At 38.6% G+C, this 20,934-nt stretch overlaps 1 protein-coding gene and 1 pseudogene across 3 annotated transcripts in view; both read left to right on the top strand.

Annotated features, from left to right (window-relative positions):
• The window catches only part of LOC105603613 (small ribosomal subunit protein eS10-like), a 67,558-nt pseudogene extending 62,642 nt beyond the window's left edge, over positions 1 to 4,916 (top strand).
• Positions 1 to 20,934, top strand: part of GRM7 (glutamate metabotropic receptor 7) — a 942,724-nt gene that overhangs the window by 429,371 nt on the left and 492,419 nt on the right. The window lies entirely within an intron of this gene.

Below are 20,934 nucleotides of genomic sequence, written 5' to 3'. Positions count from 1 at the left end.
CCATGCTTGACAATCACCTAAATTACTGCATGAAATTACAAGAACTGGTCTTGAACAATAAAACCATGTCATGGAACATGGAGTTTCTCAGTGGGGACAGAGGCTGCTGGAAATTGCTTTTTGCAAGGAAGCCCAAGTGACATCAGAAAGGATTGTTTGTGTGTGACCAGAGTTGTACCCAGAAATTACATGCAACAAACAAATCTCTGTGAATTAGAAATGCTTGAACATTGTTATTACTCACCCTTGAAAACCTTATGTAAGGAAAACAATGTGCCTACTTACTTTTTTTTTTTTTTTTTTTTTACCAAACAAAATGATTTCTATTTTATTCTCTTTTTTCAATCCAGCAGAAAATATTCAGCTCAGGATTTTTGGCATGAACTCTGTGAAACCCAAAAAATATATCTGTTTTATCAGTCTAAACAGAAACTGTGCATTGTATCACTTTCAAGTTGCTGAATGTACTTGAATCACCAAACATAAAACCACATTCGCTTTTTAAACTTGAATAATTCATTTTTTTTTCAACAGAGGTAACTATCTCTTCTGAAAATGTTTTATTCAATATCCAAATGTAACTTGAACTTATTTTACATCCCCTGAACTGATCCTTTGACTTTGGAATTGTAGGAGACCCGTTTAGTGTCTTAACTGGCTATTTAATTGGTTTTGTAATAGCAGTTGGTAGTTTTCCAAACAGAGGGGGGATATTTGCTGAAATTGGGTATTGTTCTCTGGTGCTTTTGTCTGTTGTTTCAGGGAAACTCATAACACTTATTGTGCTTTGGAATTTGTTAATTGTATTTTTTCCTTTTTTTGAGGTTAAAAAAAAAATGAGAATAAGGTTGGAAATTGCTTCTTTGTGGAAAACTGAAATGCATTGATTGACACTGGTTATAGGAACTTAAAAGGCCCACGTTGATTTTGGCAACTATTGATTAGGCCCATCTCACTACCTTTGGTTAGCGAGGAGACAAGAAAGCTGAAGTTTTCCTTGTTGTTTTTCTTTCTCTATTAGCAAAAAAATTCGGGAAGAATATTCTGTCTCTCATAATGAAACCATGCTGTTACCACACGGCCTTGAAATGTTAAAGTGTAGAATGGGTTAGTGAGAAAAGTGTATCAGTTGATATTCTAATGAGAAATCCAGAGGGGGTTAGAATTGTATTGTTATGAGAGGTTAGTTTTGCAGAGTATGGGAAAGAAAGGAATAGACATTGGCCCATTGGTTATAAATACCTCTTAAGGCTTTCCACTGGACCCCATAGAGACTCCTCATGAACCCATGTCTCTCAAATGTTTTCCCCCTAATTTAGAGTCAGTCGTATTTAAATATAATCCTGCAATAATGGTGAAATCATGAGTCTCATACAGATTTGAAATGAGCCCATTGAAATTTTTATTTAAGTATTAACAGAGGACCCTGGGTGATGTTACAACTAGTTCAGAGAAGAACCAAAGAACAGACAAATTTATAGATCAGGAATACTGAAAGACATTTGCACATGGATGCAAAATTGACTAGGGGGAGGGGTAGTCAATAAAACTTCCAGCAGGTAAAACTTCCATATGTTCACATGTCTTTGGACTAGATTATTATTTCCTATTGCTATCAGTTATCTACGATTTGGAATTGTGACCTATCTCAAAAGAAATGAAAGCACAGAACCCCTGTATAATCAGAAGCAGATGACCTAGAAGGAAGGATGTTCTCTAAACTAGGCTGTCTTCCATGGAAGCATATGGTTTCTACTACAGTCGTATGGTGGGATCCATGATTCATTCTGCTCCTGAAGATACACCTACAGTTTAACAGAAAACTTTACCAAGTATGAAAAGAAGGGACCTGAACAAGAAAGCCAAAATGAACACTCCTGTATTCTTTTTTGCCTTTTTGTTGTTATTCAGTTGCTCAGTTGTGTCCTACTCTTTGCGACCTCATGGACTTCCAGGATCCTCTGTCCTTCACTATCTCCTAGAGTTTGGTCAAATTCATGTCCATTGAGTCAGTGAAGCTATCTAGCTATCTCATTGTCAGCCACCCTCTTTTGTTTCTTGCCTTAAGCAACTGCAAAGATATTCTACCAGAAGCATAACTTTGCTGACTCTTATTCTTTCAAACTAAACGGTGCATCAGTCAACTCTTGCTGCTCATTAGAACCATCTGAGGAGCTTTAGAAAAACCTGATGCCTGGACCCAGCCCCAGATATTCAGTTTAATTGTTCTTTGTCACCCCCTGCATCTGTTTAGAGCTCCTAGGGTACTTGTAATACATGACCAGGCTGAGAACTATTTCCCTAAAGAGTTGAGTACCATTTCTCAGCTGTTTTCTCCTGTGATGATTTAGCCAAATTTGCAAAACCAAAGGCATTTAGGGACCAGGCTGATGATGAAAATGCATGAAGAAGACCTGCTTCTCCTTCTCAAAATAAAGTTGACTTTTCTGCTGCCTAAAGGGATAAGAGCAAAATCAGCCTTGGGCTGCTCTTTCCTGATCTAAGTCCTCTTTCTGTGAAACATCTTCTTCCCTCTTTCTTTCTAACCTTCCCTCCCCTCCACTTGGTCTTTTGAAGACTAACTCCTACCCTTCCTTTAGAATAATATTTCACAAACTTTAGGATGCCTTGGAATCACCTGAAAGGCTTTTAATGTACCTACCCCGGGGTCCCACTCCAAGATTTTCAGATCCAGTAGATGTGGGATAAAGCCAGAAAAAGTTACATCATTGACAAGTTCCCGTGTGATGGTGATGTTGCTTATATCGGACCATAAGCTGAGAACTGCTGCATTAAATCTTAACTCGTGATTTCTTCTTTGAAGGTTTGAAAATTGAATTAGCTCTCCACTGGCATTTAGCTAGACTGTGCCTCTTGTGACCAAAGATGGTCTTTTGGGGACCATAGTATCTTTAGTGTGTATACTGAAGCATGGGCAAAAAAGACGTTGGTGGATAAACATGAATGCTTAAGAAGCTATCATCTTAAGACATCAGTTTTTCTCAGCACTTCCTCATTTTCTTTGAGTTACTTTTTCCCAATTCTCAGTTTATTACATGGCTTCTTATCTATTCACAGATCTCTGTGACACCTCAGCTTGGTTTAAAAATGGTTCCCTCTCCAAGTTGCATGTTCTTTATCCTCAGAGCTTCACAGCTTCCTCATCACCTGGTATTTGTTAGAAATTCAGAATCTCAGGCCTTACCCTGGGCTTCCCGAATTAAAATCACACTATGTTACAGTCTCCAGCTGAGCAGTACAGAGGACCACACTTCCAAGTTCAAGAAACACTCTTACCAGCCTAAACGCATCCTCAGTCTACCTTGTATTAGTATTAAAACAAAACAAAAGAAAGCCACTTGAGCTAGTTGCTTCCTTTGTTTTCAGGGCCGTCTTGGCTGAGTGCCTTTCGAATCTTACCACATTTGTGCTGCACTCTTGGCAGCTGATAACTGCTTCATGTATCCTTCCTGAGAGATCTGTGTTCCTGTTTTAACAGGGTCTTTCTCAGCCCCATCTAAAAGAATTAAGGAAGCAGAACTCTTAAATATTGTGACAGATTCATGGAGAAGACAGACAGAGAGAGCTTTAACTCATATACACATTTTATGGAAGAAAGCCATCTCTGACTGGTTAGGATACAATCATTATTCTTATACCCCAGCTTCATCTTATTTCCCCACTGTCATCTTTTTGGTCTTTCTCCCCCACCTCTTTCCTCTCTCCCCTCCATGACCTTTTCTCTTCTTCCTCTCATATTCTCAGACATTTTTACATTATTTTATAATGTAAAGCAACTCATTTGGAGTCTCAACTTCCAAATGACATAGGCCAGAGAATACACAAAATCGATTTCCAGTAGAGTAACTAAGGCTAGAATGATGCAACCTTCTGGTGCACTATCTGGAGATCATGAGTTTGACCTAGTCCTTTTAGGCTCTGGCCCCGGACACAGCAGTCATCACAGTGTTGGTGCCCAAGAAGAACCAGATTGCCATTTATGAACTTCTTTTTAAGGAGGGAGTGATGGTGACCAAGATGGATATCCACATGCCTAAGCACCCCGAACTGGCAGACAAGAACACACCCAACCTTCATGTCATGAAAGCCATGCAGTCTTTTTTTTTAAATATAAATTTATTTATTTTAATTGGAGGTTAATTACTTCACAATACTGTATTGGTTCTGCCACACATCGACATGAATCCGCCACAGGTATACACGTGTTCCCCATCCTGAACCCCCCTTCTTCCTCCCTCCCCGTACCATCCCTCTGGGTCATCCCAGTGCATCAGCCCCGAGCATTCTGTATCATGCATTGAACCTGGACTGGCGATTCGTTTCATATATGATATTATACATGTTTCAATGCTATTCTCCCAAATCATCCCACCCTCTCCCTCTCCCACAGAGTCCAAAAGACTGTTCTATACATCTGTGTCTCTTTTGCTGTCTTGCATACAGGGTTATCGTTACCATCTTTCTAAATTCCATATATATGCATTAGTATACTGTATTGGTGTTTTTCTTTCTGACTTACTTCACTCTGTATAAGGCTCCAGTTTCACGCAGTCTTTTAAATCATGAGGCCATGTGAAGGAACAGTTTGCCTGGAGACACTTCTACTGGTACCTCACCAATGAGGGCATCCAGTATCTCCGCAATTACCTCCAGCTGCCCCCTGAGATTGTGCCTGCCACCCTGCGCCACAGCCATCCTGAGACTGGCTGGCCATGGCCCAAAGGTCTGGAGGGAGAGCATCCTGCAAGACTCACACAAGGGGAAGTCGACAGAGACGCCTACAAAGCGCCATGCCCCCTGACGCTGAAAAGAAACCCAAGGCTGGGGCTGGGTCAGCAACTGAATTCCAGTTTAGGGGTGGATTTGGTTGAGGACATGGTCAGCCACCTCAGTAAAGTTGAAAGGGATTGTTTTGTGTTGAATAAACCTGTCGCCAGGAAAAACAAAAAAAGAGTTTGATCTAAACTTCCCATGAGTTGCCACTGAGAATATAACCTTATGTTGTAGGACTGTATTGGAGGGCATGTTTTAGGTGATTGCAGAAGATGACACACTACCACACTATTAAATTTCTCATTTTAACCACTACCTCTTTAATGAAATACGTGTATAAAAGTGCTTTTCCCTTTATTTTAAACACATTGCCTTGATATAAGAGAAAATGAACAACCTCTAAATTTTAGCATCTCCCTTACAAAAGTGTGACTTCCATCCCAACACAGTTAATCACAAAAGGCTGATTTGCTTGATTTTTCCCTTGATTCCCTGACAAGATGCACTTCTGAAAGAGTATCCTGTGTCAGGCTCCCCTAGGCGGGAGCCTCTTTGTATACTAGACTTAATCTTTAATGTACTCTGACTCCTGGTCTGACGAAGGACTTAGTGCATGCTTCATAACTATCTGAGATGAAAATTGCTGCAGGATCAAATCCTAAGATACAGGGGCTAGAAGATACCCTTAGAGTTCTAATTGTCAGGTTCTTTATGGATTATATTTCAGACTAGCTCAAACCAAAAGTGAGGCCACATGATCAGTTACTCATCTTTTTGACCCACTGAAATATAGCCCTAGCCCTTTTGATTTATAAATGCCTAAGAATTTTTGACTTTTTTTTATTGTACCGTGAGATCCTCATACACAGTATGAAGTATAGAAAAATACTTTGTTGGTACAGTAATGTGGCATATTAGTTATTATTATTGTTGTTATGCTCAAGCATCACTGGTTTATTGTAAAAGTGTTGCCAAAAGGAGTGCAGGGTTTGGCTGCTCACTGCTCAAAAGCCAATAAACAGGCTAGGTTGATGGAAAGGGAAGTTTGCTTTATTTCAGATGCAGGCAACTTGGCGGGGAGGGGCAGACATTTGTCCAAAGGCCAACACTCAAGCCCCTGCACTGGCAACCAGTGGGGCAAGAGCTTTTATAGAGCGAGGGAGGGTGGGAAGTAGGGGACGTGTTACCTGCAGAGGCAGCGCAGTCAGCATTTGTCTGAGGCCAAATCTCACAAGTGTGCCAGCTCATGTCCTGGGTGCACTGTGGTCACCACGCAGTTAACTTCTCCCCTGGTGTTTTAGTATCTACAAGACAGCTCAAAGGATGCGGCTCAGAATATTATCTGTAACCTTGAGGAAGAACTAAAGGGCCTTGGCCATGCTTAATGACTACATTGAGTCTCCTGTCACTGTTTTCCTTTTTTCCTGCATTTCTCTCTCTCTGATTAAACTTATTCTTCAACTAAAAAGTTTTCCACAGACAAAAGGCAGGCAGAGGACATGATGGGGGGCAAGGACCATAGGTTCCTGCTCCCTTACAAAAGTACAGCACCTTGCCAGCTTAGCTTACAGTTAGGTTTTGTTATGAGGGTTGTTTGGCTTGAACTTGAACCAATGAAAGTCAAAATTACAATTCATAGTTAATCTACCACATGATCGAACTCTCATTGCTTGGGCTTCAATGAATATACAGACACAAGCAGTGTACATGTACACGTGTGTGTGTGTGTGTGTGTGTGTGTGTTATAATATTTAATCTACACACCCCAGGGCCCGGTCAATTTGACACATAAAAGGAACCATTACAAGCCTAGAGTGCAATTTTATCCTCAGGTTTTCTCCCACATTAAGTCTTTGGCTTGCCACCCTAATCTGGATAAGTGACTGCTGGAATGTTAGGTTTCATGAACCAGACAGTTTCCTAACAGAACAAAAGTGTGAGCTAGAAGGAGATTTCCAGTGCTTTATTTTGCCATGACTATTTAAAACAGAATCTATTTCTATTTACTGTACATATTATTTTGTAAAAGATGAGTGTCGCATACTGGCCACATTTGATCAGAATGGATATTCTGAAACAGTCAGTTTTGGCCTGGGATAAATATTCAAATGGTGTGAATCTAGCTGTCTGGATCTATATCTATTCATTAAGAAGAAATAGTTGCTCCTATACATTTTAAATATTTTAATTGCATTGTCTATGTTATTATGGTTTTCTTTTAATAAGACTTTAAAAAGGAATAAGTTGAGAGAGAATAAGATGAAGAGGAAAGAAAATGGACAGGAAGATATTGGCATGTTTTGCATTTTTTACAGTTACTAGCTAAGAAAGATGATTGTGATACATATATATTATATTTGAGTCTCCTTTTTTCCACAGGCTATTATAAGACAAAGTAATAATTGATGATTTTTCAAGATATTAAGAATTCTAAGTAATATATTACTGTGAGGACAAATACTTTTTTCTTTGATATCTTGTCTTTTTAATATTTGCCTTTCAGTTGTTATTAAATAGCATTTTGATTTCTAAACTAAGTTTATAATAGCATTTATATATTATGGGGAATTTGATTTACTTAGCAAAATTATTGTTAGCAGTGAAAAGATGCATAAATGCTATATTTAAGATATACTCAAAGTGATAAGGTCATGTTTAATAGAACATGCCCTAAAGCAATTTCCAAATAAAAAATGTTAATTAAGCAGTATTAGGCTCTTGGTTTGATTTTGTTTTTATCTTTAATTTTATCATGGTTAAACTAAATATAAAATAAAAATGAAAATTTGATAAACCCCAAACTACAATTTGTCTTACTTGAGCAAACCAGTGTTCAGATAAATGAAAAAAATATGTATATATATGATTATTAACTGAATAGTATTTTATGTTTAAAAAGAGAGTGACATCATTGCTTTAATGCAGCATGTTAAGCTTCTTAAAGGACCATCTCATTTCCTTTTTTCTGTTCTTCATTCTAACTTACTTACTGATTATTTAATATATAGACTTTTGGATTCATTTACTATGGATCTGAAAAGCATCCATTGAACACCAATTTACATAGGCATTTACTTATGTTAAGGACATATGATGAGTAAGCTGTGACTGCTGCTGTAGTATTGCCACTATCCAGTTGGTAAGACAAGTATAAGAGTAAGCTCAGAGCGTGTATGGCATGTGCCATGATGAAGTGTAAGGGTGAATTGGCAAGAATATTGGGAGAAAAGATATATTTAGAAAACAGGGAATTCTCAGGTCTTTGCTGAATGAGTTGAATATAAACTGAGTCATTTCAAAGTAAATAAGACATATCAAGTACTGCATTTTAGACTCTTTTGTTGACCATGATGGCTACTCCATTTCTTCTAAGGGATTCCTGCCCACAGTAGTAGATATAATGGTCATCTGAGTTAAATTCATGATTCCAGTCCATTTTAGTTAGCTGATTTCCTAGAATGTCGATGTTCACTCTTGCCATCTACTGTCTGACCACTTCCAATTTGCCTTGATTCATGGACCTAATATTCCAGGTTCCTGTGCAGTATTACTCCTTACAGCATCGGACCTTGCTTCTATCACCAGTCACATCCACAACTGAGTATTGTTTTTATTTGGCTCCATCCCTTTATTCTTTCTGGAGTTATTTCTCCACTGATCTCCAGTAGCATATTGGGCACTTACCAATCTGGGAAGTTCCTCTTTCAGTGATGCTATGAAAGTGCTGCACTCAATAAGCCAGCAAATTTGGAAAACTCAGCAGTGGCCACAGGACTAGAAAAGGTCAGTTTTCATTCCAATTCCAAAGAAAGACAATGCCAAAGAATGCTCAAACTACCGCACAATTGCACTCATCTCACATGCTAGTAAAGTAATGCTCAAAATTCTCCAAGCCAGGCTTCAGCAGTACGTGAACCATGAACTTCCAGATGTTCATGCTGGTTCTAGAAAAGGCAGAGGAACCAGAGATCAAATTGCCAACATCTGCTGGATCATTGAAAAAGCAAGAGAGTTCCAGAAAAACATCTATTTCTGCTTTATAGAATATGCCAAAGCCTTTGACTGTGTGGATCACAATAAACTGTGGAAAAATTCTGAAAGAGACGGGAATACTAGACCACCTGACCTGCCTCTTGAGAAACCTACATGCAGGTCAGGAAGGAACAGTTAGAACTGGACATGGAACCATAGACTGGTTCCAAATAGGAAAAGGAGTACGTCAAGGCTGTATATTGTCACCCTGCTTATTTAACTTATGTGCAGAGTACATCATGAGAAATGCTGGGCTGGAAGAAGCACAAACTAGAATCAAGATTGCTGGGAGAAATATTGGTAACCTCAGATATGCAGATGACACCACCCATATGGCAGAAAGTGAAGAGGAACTAAAAAGCCTCTTGATGAAAGTGAAAGAGGAGAGTGAAAAAGTTGGCTTAAAACTCAACATTCAGAAAACTAAGATCAAGGCATCTGGTCCCATCACTTCATGAGAAATAGATGGGGAAACAGTGTCACACTTTATTTTTGGGGGGGCTCCAAAATCACTACAGATGGTGATTGCAGCCACGAAATTAAAAGATGCTTACTCCTTGGAAGAAAAGTTATGACCAACCTAGATAGCATATTCGAAAGCAGAGACATTACTTTGCCAACTAAGGTCCGTCTAGTCAAGGCTATGGTTTTTCCTGTGGTCATGTATGAATGTGAGAGTTGGACTGTGAAGAAAGCTGAGCACCGAAGAATTGATGCTTTTGAACTGTGGTGTTGAAGAAGACTCTTGAGAGTTCCTTGGACTGCAAGGAGATCCAATCAATCCCTCCTAAAGGAGATCAATCCTGAGTGTTCTTTGGAAGGACTGATGGTGGGGCTGAAACTCCAGTACTTTGGCCACCTCATGCAAAGAGCTGACTCATTGGAAAAGACCCTGATGCTGAGAGGGATTGGAGGCAGGAGGAGGAGGGGACAACAGAGGATGAGATGACTGGATGGCATCACTGACTCTATGGACATGGGTTTGGGTAAACTCCAGGAATTGGTGATGGACAGGGAGGCCTGGCGTGCTGCGATTCATAGGGTCCCAAAGAGTCGGACACGACTGAGTGACTGAACTGAACTGAACTGAAGACATATCAAACACAGTTGTCATTTAGTTTTTTGGGAAGGCTAAGGTGTAGTCAAAGCTATATGACTATATAGAGAGAGTAGGACCATAAAGAAGCTTGAGTACTTTCTGTAGATGAGTGAAAGCTCATATTATGAGGGACCAGAAACCATGAGGAAGCAGAGAAAGTTCTTTGTAGAGATAGGAGTATAAAGTTGAAAGAAGGTAGAAAGGTAAGGCAGCAAATAGCTGTAAGGTGTGCCCCAAGGAGAAAATGGGGAGTAGCCACGCTTGACTTCATGCCTTTTTAGCTCCACTCCTGTAAAACAGCTAAACACCATTTCCACGGTGTGAATGCTTCTCCAGGACTTCATACTTTCTGATGTGTGTGTCTATGCCAGTGTGTGTAAGTGAGAAAGCAAGCTTTAGTTGGTTTATATTCATTGAACCCGAAGAACGGCTTCTATGAAATGCCTGTTGAATTGTGGTTATGGTTTTTCCTGCTGGGAATCAGTTTTATCAAATAAATTGTCACATCTGGACTGTTTATCTTGGTCCTGAAAAACCATGGCCCATGTTCTTCTTCCCTATAAACCTCTCTTAATTCAGTGCCAGGAAGGGGACCTCCTGACCACAAGGGAACTTCACCAGCCTGAGTTTCTTCCAAGCCATGGATGGTCCCATCAGAAATAGGTGTGTTTGCTCTGTTAAAATAAAACTTAATTTATTGTCTCATTGGAAAGTCAGAAACATTTAACACTTTGTATACTCATTAGTTCTAAAAAGGTTTGTTGATATTGTTGTTCAGGTGCTCAGTTGTGTCCAGCTCTTTGTGACCCCATGGACAGCAGCATGCCAGGCTTCCCTGTCCTTCACAGTCTCCTGGAGCTTGCTCAGACTCATATCCATTGAGCCGGTGATGCCATCCAACCATCTCATCCTCTGTCATCCCCTTCTCCTCCTGCCTTCAATCCTTGCCAGCATCAGGATTTTTTCCAGTGAGTCAGTTTTTCGCATCAGGTGGCCAAAGTACTGGAGCTTCAGCTTCATCCTCAGTCCTTCCAATGAATCTTCAGAGTTGATTTCCTTTAGAATTGACTGGTTTGATCTCCTGGCTGTCCAGGGGACTCTCAAGAGTCTTCTAAAGCACAGCACCACAGTTCAAATCATTGATTCTTTGGCGCTCAGCCTTCTTTATGGTCCAACTCTTAACATCCATGCCTGACTACCGGAAAAAATGTAGCTTTGACTATATGGACCTTTGTCAGCAAAGGAATGTCTCTGCTTTTTAATACACTGTATAGGTTTGTCATAGCTTTTCTTATTCTTATGGGGAAAAGTTGAACCTATCAACACCAGCAAAACTCAGTGAAAGGTAGCATGCCACCTCACTGTATCTGGAACAGTTGGAAAGGCCTTAGTCTCTGAAAGGCAGAATGCTGCCTTTAAATATGACTTCCTGTGTATGACATTTGGCATGCCATGCTCCCTATGTATCAGTTTCATCATTTAGACAATTTTGTGTCTTTTAATTGTGACAGCAGTTATCTTATGAAATGAGTACTCTCTGGAACCATCCCCTGGATTAAAGTCCTGGCTCCTCTGCTGGTTAGCTGTGTGCCCATAGGCAACATATGTGTTTTTGGCTTGTGCATCTACAAAATTAAAATTGTGGTGATACCTGTTTATAGACTGTCATGAAATGTAAATATAATAAAACATGTAAAGCCCTGATACAAAGCCTCGGCATGCCTGCCACGTAGCAAGAGCTCAGAAAATTGTTTCCAGTAAGTGTTGACTATTATAGAGTGTTTTGTAAAGCCTACAGCACTGTACGCATGTGGTAATGTTGAAACAAAGGTGTCTCAAGTCACGGAACAATGTATTTTGAGTTAATCTTTAAACTACCTACAATCGACAGCTTGCTAATGGTTGAGCTTGTAATTTCTATCTCCTTATATAAAGACCAGTTAAGTAGAAATGGTCCAGAAATGAGCTCTCCTGTGGGACTGAGCAGTTTTATGAAAAAGCTTTTATCACCATTGCCAGACTTGCAGGTAAGGAGAATGCATTCGTTTCTAGGGATTTTAACTTGGCACCTTTCATGGACACTAAATTTACTCTGAAAAGAAAAAAAAGGAAAAAAGCATCTGTTCTTTTTGTGCTGGCAAGGTAGCAGAGAATGGTTCTCTTTGGCACCCTCTATATTATTTAAGCCCTTTTTCCTCCCCCAGGCAGGTAAGAGGTGAGATAATTGATGAGGCTTTCTGGTTCCATCCTCTTGGGTGTTTCTAAAGCAAGGATGAAACAGTGGGAATAAAATTTGTTGTAAAGTACAGTTTTTAAAAGAGAATAAGGCAGAAACTTCCAGAGTCTTATTTTATATTTTATTTTATTCTGTGTGACTCTAGTACTTTTTACAGTGCTAAACAATTATTTTAGGTGGCTTTGTGGTCAAATTGAGAATATTTCATAAGACCTCCTCTTGTGCTTCATGCTGCTTCTGTCTTATTAGGGATGCAGATTGTTTCTAAATTGTTAGAAATAGGAGACATCAATGAATTATGACATTTCTCTTCTGCCCACTTTGTGCAGAAATTTTTCTATGTCATAAACATTGATGGATGAAGCCATTCTTACAAATCTATTTCCTTGATTGTTTATCTCCAGGTAGGCATTTTCTGTTTGAAACTTCATGGGATTCCTTTTGCCAAAGTTTTCCTCAGAAGGCTAGAGTTGTTTTGGGTTCGTTTGTTTCATTTTTCTTTCTTTCTTTCTTTCTTTTTTTTTTTTTTGCAGGGGAGAGGGGGCTTGTGTACACTTTTAACTTTGCTGCTCTAAATGTAAATATCAGCCAGCAGCATCAGCACCAGTATCACCTGGGAGGTTTTCAGAAATGCAAAATTTTAGGTCCCACCCTAGACCTATAGAATCAGAATCTGTATTTTTAAAACCACACCCACACAATTCATGTTCACATTAACATTTTAGAGAAACTACATTGAAACGTCAGAATTCCATTTTCCACAAGCTTTTAAGATGTCTCATCAACCCAGGATAATGGACTAGATCTGTATTTCCAAAATTAAGTTTGACATTAGGTGTTCCAAGGAGAATGTGTATTAGTTTCCTGTGTACCACTGTAGCAAATTACCTTAACAGCAGTGGCTTAAAACAATATAAGACAAGATGGATTATCTTATAGTCCTGAAGGTCCAAGGTCCAAAAGGTGTCTCAGGTGTTTAAAACCAAGGTGTCTGCAAGTCTGTCTTCCTTCTGAAATTTGAAGAAGAACTTGATTCCTTCTATTTTCCGGATTCTAGAGGTTGACTCCGTTCCTTGGTTCATGGTCCATCTTCAAAGCCAATAGTGCAGCGTGTTTGAAACTCTCTCTGACTCTTCTTCTTTCTCTCATACAGTGACCCAGAGTGAGCCCACTAGATAATCTCATCTCAAAGTCAGTTAACTAACAATCGCAATTCCAACAATCTTATACTTTCCTTTCCGTAAGATATAACCTAATCAACATTTCTGAGATATAAGCATTGAACATCTTTGGGGCATCATCATGCTACCTTCGCAAATGGGATCTGTGAACTAGTAAATCTGAGCAACATTGATTAAACATAATTAAGAAGGTGTCTTTTATGCAGGACTTGTCACAATCTTTGTAATAGTCAAGTCACATTATGAAACATTGAGAGTGAGAAATGTTGTGCAGTACTCCCCAAATGTGTTTGCCAAATTACTCTTCTGTTCACATCTCCCAGAAGAGGGAGCTTCACCTGGGAAATCTGGACCAGAGGAATTTCCCTTCTTCCTTTCTATCCTGTCCAAGGATTAACCAGCAGACAGAGGCCTTGGAGTTTTAGACTGTTTTCATCACTGGACCTGATCTCAAATTACTTTCATTGTAAGCAAGTTAGCTTACTCTTCTGTTTCAGTTTTGATTGGTGTATTGGAAAACTTGTATTCACATCTTCAACCTACCATTTACTTTTTGCGGCCTTGATTTTATTCTAATTCCAAGTTCTGAGTTGTAGGAAATGTCAAGAGCCTGGGTCCTAGGGTCAGACAGATGGGGTTAGATGTTAATACTCTAAACTACAACACAGAGAAAGGGTCTTTTTCTTTCACTTCTTTGTGCTTCAGTTTTCACATTTGTTAAATGAAGGCAAGAGTGGTGTCATCCTCATAAAAATGTGAATTTAAAATAAATAGTGCACGTGAAATGCTAGATGCAAAGCTTAGTACACACTAAGTTCTCAGTTCAAATTTGGATGAGGATCTTATTTTTCAGTTATTAATATTAATAGGAAATAAATATAAACACCAAAGTTGTATGCAAACATATAGTATAAGAAGGACAAGCCCCATGTTTCATGGGGATCTTGATTTAATGGATATGAAAGAGCACTTTTGACTCTTTTAAAAAAAAGAAAGAATTTGAAGTTAAGCTTTACTGTTAAATGCAAACAAACCAGGGAGAAGAGTTTGGAAAGGCATTTCATTGTATAAAGAAGAATTGAGTTTAAAGGCTTTGGGGCATTAGTTGGCAGAAATACTTTTATCAAGAGTATCATTTCAGAGCAGTATCTACACAAAGATAACTTATTGGAGCCAAAATCACTGAAAGATTCTTCAAAATTGTACACATGGATTTTTCCTGGAAGTTAAAAATTTCAGAAAGAGAATTATTGACATACATAAACTACTTCAGCAGTTTTTCTAAGAGAAATAAATAGGGTTCCTGACATGATATTTTATTTTAAATTCTAATAAAACCAATTTTACATGAAAGCTGATTCCAGCAACATACAAATCAAACCAATTCAGAAGGTTAGGTCTTATAATTAAAAGTGCTGTATATACCTTTGTAAAGTGACAGTTCAGATATAACTGGAACTACGGTGTCAGTATCTTTCTGAAGAAGGAGAACATAATCGGAAATCTTAATTCGTCTCTATTGCAGCCTAATAACTCAATTAAGTTGTGATAGAAAAATGAACTTTGAAGGAAATTGAGAGAAACACACTAATTTCCCTAGTTTTAATTAGCTAAGTAGAAATCACAAAACTCATAATCACAGATACACATAGTTGTGAAATACTGATTACCAAAATACCAGAATATTTGGCTTCAGGAGTGAGAGTGTGTGGTGTGTGTGTGGTGATGGTGTGTGATGTTTATTTGTGTAGTATGTGTGGTGTGTGTGTGAGAGAGATATATAGGTGTACGCTTGTGATGTCTGCGTGTGTATATGTGTGATGTGATGTGGTACATGTATGTGATATGTGTATGTGAGTATGTCATGTGTGTGTGTGTGTGCTCAGATCAGCACCCTAGTGCATAGAACTGATGCTAATGTCAAAATGGACAGATTTTTGAAAATCAGTACTGTATTATGTAATTAATAGGAAGTGCTGTGTCATCTGTTTTGAATAGGGCATGTAGTTTGGGAAAGGTTGGATCAGGTGAATTTATAAGTAAGTTGTGACCTCCTTCTGTCTCTTTATTGCAATTCATGTTTAATCAAGTCTCAGTAGAGCGCTGGCTAGGAAACCTAGGGCTGACTTCCCATGTTATAACTCAGGTTTGCTCCAAGTCATAGCCATTGTTATATTCTATTTATAGTCTGTTTATGATGTAGTGGGCTATTTATGTTATATAATTGGACCTACTTTTTTTCCATTGTGGTTCATTATAAAATATTGAATATAGTTATCTCTGCTTTACAATAGGAGCTCATTGTTTATCTGTTCCATAAATAATAGTTGACATCTGCTAGTCCCAAACTCCCAATCCAACCTTCCCCCCACATCCCTGACCTTGGAAACTACAAGTCTGTTCTCTATGTCTGTAAGTCTGTTTCTATTTCACAGATAAATTCATTTGTGTCATAGTTCAGATTCCACATGTAAGTGCTATCACCTGATATTGTCTTTCTCTTTCTGACATAATTCACTCAGTATGGCCATCTCTAGGTCCAGCCATGTAGCTGCACATGGCATATTTTCACTCTCTTTTATGGCTGAGTAATATTCCGTTGTATATTCTATGCCACGTCGTCTTCCCCCATTCATCTGTCGATGGACATTTCAATTATTTCTGTGTGTTGATGTATGTGTATTTTCAAAGTATAGTTTTATCCAGATTTATGCCCAGGAGTGGTATCACTGGATCATGTTGTAATTCTATTTTTAGTTTCCAAAGGAACCTCCATACTGTTCTACAAAGTAACTGTAACAACTTAAATTCCCACCAACAGTAAAGAGTGGTTCCCTTTTCTCCACATTCTCTCCAGCATTTGCCGTCTGTGGACTTTTTAATGATGGCCATTCTGACCAGTGTGAGGCTGCACCTTGTTGCATTTTGATTCGTATTACTCTAATAATTAGCGATGTTGATTATCTTTCAAGTACCTATAAACTTACTTTTGAAATCAGACTAAATTTACCTCACAGCTACTCTTGGAAAAATCACTTTCTCATCTTGTCCTGCATTTTTGAAAGAAACATGCTGTTTACCTTTGGTGTTCTTAGCCTATTTGACACTGTCACGAAATTTCTAATGACTTTTTCCTCTACATGACAAAATTATTTTCAATAATAATCATGAAATGAAATGAATAGTAATAATGAAAAAAATTTAGCAGTAAAAATCTTAATTTATTGCAGTTCATATGTCTACACAGGCTTGTAATAAATATACAAGTAAAATTACAGTATAGAATAGAAAAACAGTGAAATAAGATAAAATTTAAATGTATCATCTTTTTTACTAAAAGGAAAAATCCTAAATGTCCATATCTGTTGGCCTATTGCAGTAGCAAATAGCATCCCAGTTTCTGTTTGCAGGCTTTAACTTTAGTAAATTTAACTACTTTGTAAAAATTAACCTTCTTTGCGTATTCATGTTCATTATACAGCTTAACCAGATTTGTTAATCTGAATTTGTTCACAGTTAATCAGAGAGCCCTTTTTACTAATTTTATTTCAAAAAGAATTTTCCCCCCATAAGAAGCAATAAATATACAACTAGTAAAACTCTTATAGATAACCATAAAATGCAAACTTCATGAAATTCTATAAGTTGTCAGGACATCAGTATCTGTACTTCTCTGATATGAATTTTTCAAATGTTTCCACATTTGAAGATTTTCCCCTGAAATATGTTTGCAAAAACAAATCATTAATGTGTCTCATATTTTGTAACACTTTCTGAAATTTTGTTTCTATAAAATTAGATAAAATGGTGACTGATAAGTTATTGACATTAATCCATTGCTTTACAACAATTTGAAGTATTAAGTGTAATGGTTCTTCCTGTCTGCAATCATTGTGCTGTTATTATTACAAATATACTTTTTAAATCTGAGAATATGCAATGCTAGAGGAATTGGAGGGGTTCCCTGATAACTCAGTTGGTAAAGAATCTGCCTGCAATGCAGGAGACCCCAGTTTGATTCCTGGGTCGGGAAGATCCTCTGGAGAAGGGATAGACTACCCACTCCAGTATTCTTGGGCTTCACTTGTGGCTCAGCTGGTAAAGAATCCACCTGCAGTGCAGGAGACCTGGGTTCAATCCCTGGGTCGGGAAGATCCCCTGGAGAAGGGAAAGGCTGCCCATCCCAGTATTCTGGCCTGGAGAATTCCATGGACTGTATAGTCCATGGGGTTGCAAAGAGTTGGACACGACTGAGTGACTTTCACTTCATTTCAGAGGAATTGGAGGCATGAACTATGCCTAATGTGACTTGGTTGATTCCTAGCTGTAATGAACTTACTCCTGAAATGTGTATGTGTTTGTGTGACTGAATCTGCATATGTCAGGAGCAGATGCATAATTTGGGATTCTCTGAGTTCAGTTCTATGTAGGCGATGTTTGTTAAAAAGAGTAAATGTTAAAAGCTGTACTCATTTGAAGCTTATGTATATATTACCCAAACTCAACAGTTACTGCAGTGTGGAGAACTCAGACCGAGAGTGGTCAGTAAACTTTGACCTTTGGGTTAAAGTTTTTCAGCTGTCTATTTTTATAATTATTTTTTAAATTACCATTTTTTAAAAAACATATTGTCTAGGGAAAATGGCTACTTTTATGCTAAGTTGAGTAAAATTAAGTAACCACAACAGAGATCATGTGACCTACATGCTGAAATATTTACTATCTGACCTCTTACAAAAAAGTTTGACAGATCCTGGTTTACATTGACCAGAGTTTTTGGAGGGGAGCATATTTTTCCTGCCATTCTTTAGAATTGCTAGCCCAAGTTTGTGGGGAAAAAAAAAAAAAAGCAAACAGATAACTTGCAGTTATTTCTTGAGATTCCCTACACATAGTGAATCTCTTATTGCCTGACCATTTGTACCACCCCATTTCAGTATTCCTTTGATTCATCCTGTAGTATTCTTGGGTTATTTTATTGAATGAAGGTCATACCTAAACACCAAGTAGGGTCTAATGCATAGCAAACCTCCCAGGATTATTAGTGTGCTTTCCCTTGCAAAAGCACATGACCATAAATTATAAGGAGAGAGGGCCTAAACATGTACAGATAGTAGCATAATTTGGGGTAAAATGTTGTAAGGCGCAGTGCATATATGCTTACAGCATCCAAGTAAATCCTATATACCTGAGGGCCAGGCAGGACCCAGTGTATTTTGGATAGCCGCTGAAATTTTAGATGATCCTCACTTCCACTTCGGGCTTCCCGGGTGGCTCGGTGGTAAAGAATTTGCCCGCCACTACAGGAGACACAGGAGACCCAGGGATGAGATTCCCTGGAGGAGAAAATGGCAACCCACTCCAGTATTTTTGCCTGAAAAATCCCATGATCTGAGGAACCTGGCGGGCTACTCAGCCCAGTGGGTCGCAAAGAGTCAGACAGTACTGAGCAACTGAGCATACACACAGCTTCCACATAGTCCACTGCTTTTTATTTTTTTAATTTAAATTTATGTATTTTAATTGGAGGCTAATTACTTTACAATATTGTATTGGTTTTGTCGTACATCAACATGAACCTGCCATAGGTATACACGTGTTCCCCATCCTGAATCCCCCTCCCTCCTCCCTCCCCATACCATCCCTCTGGGTCGTCGCACCAGCCCCAAGCATCCAATTAAAATGTGATGTCAAACGTCTTTTATTTTTTAATCTGTATTTCATATTAAACTGGGCTTCCCTGGTGGCTCAGAGGTTAAAGCATCTGCCTCCAATGCGGGAGACCTGGGTTTGATCCCTGGGTCGGGAAGATCCCCTGGAGAAGGAAATGGCATCCCACTCCAGTATTCTTGCCTGGAGAATCCCATGGACAGAGGAGCCTGGTAGGCTACAGTCCATGGGGTCACAAAGAGTCAGACACGACTGAGCGACTTCACCTTACCTCATATTGAACTATAGTTGATTTATAGTATCGTGTTAGTTTCAGGTATACAGTAAAGTGATTCAGTTATTCATATACATATATCTATTATTTTTCCAATTATTTTCCCATTTAGGTTATTACAGGATACTGAAGAGGTCCCTGTGCTATACAGTAGGTGCTTATTGGCTATCTATTTTAAATATATCAGTGTATATATGTCAATCCGAACCCCTTTTTGATAAGACAACTCAAACTTTGGTTTGAAAGGAAAGAAGATTCTTGATTTTTTTTTTAATGTCTTGCCACTCTTCTATTTATCATCTGGTTTTCATGGAATTTTCTTCTTCACATTTATCTCTTTGAGTAATTCCTGAAGCTTGCAGTTGATTTCAGTGTGGATACAGGGTTCAAAACTGAAGTCTCTATGTGTCGTTCACAAGTAACATGAATTGAATCCACATTATGTGTGAAAATAGAACATCTCTTTAGATACAAACGATCTGTGTATTCATTCGATTCCAATTCACAACACTGTCAAACAAGCAGCAATCTAGATCTGACCCTAGTCTCTAATTAAGGTATATGAGTGACATACAACATGTACCTTCCCCTTTAAGGAAGGAAATTTAACAGAGCTAGCTCAAAGCTTGGAGTTCACATCATCACAAAGGTGACTGCTTGGTTCAGCCTAAATTAAAACCCATATTCATTGTTACAAGATTACATGCATTTTCTTAATATTTTGTATTAAACATTTAAACACTGGTTGATTGCACTGTATTTTGTATAATCACATTTCAAGATGTAATTTGGCACTGTTGGGATAATTGATAAACTTGAGGTTTGTGTAATTGCTGACTTACTATGCTCTGGGTGGAAACATTTGTTCCCTTACATTCTTTCCTTGTAGGTGTTGCTCTGACACTCACCTGTAGCTCTGCATACCAAAAACAATCACATTGCAGGCCCAGCTGCTTCCAAAACCTCAGTTTTATTTTTATGCACAAAACATAGACTTCTCATTAATTTTTATTTCATTTGTTTAATTTCAGTAGCCCTTGGCATATGCAATAATAGATGGCTGTGATGCCTCATCCTCTCTTGCTCATTTTTTCTCCACTTTGTGACCCAAAACATAAATCTGGTCATGTTAAAAACTGGTCATGTTTTATTTAGTCACTCATATCTCTTTCTGGAAAAGGCAATGGCACCCCACTCCAGTACTCTTGCCTGGAAATCCCATGGACGGAGGAGCCTGGTGGGCTGCAGTCCATGGGGTTGCTAAGAGTCGGACACGACTGAGCGACTTCACTTTCACTTTTCACTTTCAGGCATTGGAAAAAGAAATGGCAACCCACTCCAGTGTTCTTGCCTGGAGAATCCCAGGGATGGAGGAGCCTGGTGGGCTGCTGTCTGTGGGGTCGCACAGAGTCAGACACGACTGAAGCGACTTAGCAGCAGCAGCATATCTCTTTCTAAAATATGAAAATATCTGCATGCATGTCTCTTCCTTTCTTCTTTCTTAGATTGGGGTCATTACAGTGTGATTTTTACTTACTCATCTTTTGAATATACTCTGGCTTTAAGAATGAAAAATTGTTCTATTATCAAATCACAGTAAAAAATGAATATGTCACTAAAAACAAGTATGTTTGCAAAAACATTGAAG

The sequence above is a fragment of the Ovis aries genome, chromosome 19 (assembly GCF_016772045.2).
Source record: "Ovis aries strain OAR_USU_Benz2616 breed Rambouillet chromosome 19, ARS-UI_Ramb_v3.0, whole genome shotgun sequence".
Classification (NCBI taxonomy): Eukaryota; Metazoa; Chordata; class Mammalia; order Artiodactyla; family Bovidae; genus Ovis; species Ovis aries.
This window is presented reverse-complemented; position numbering and strand designations above follow the sequence as displayed.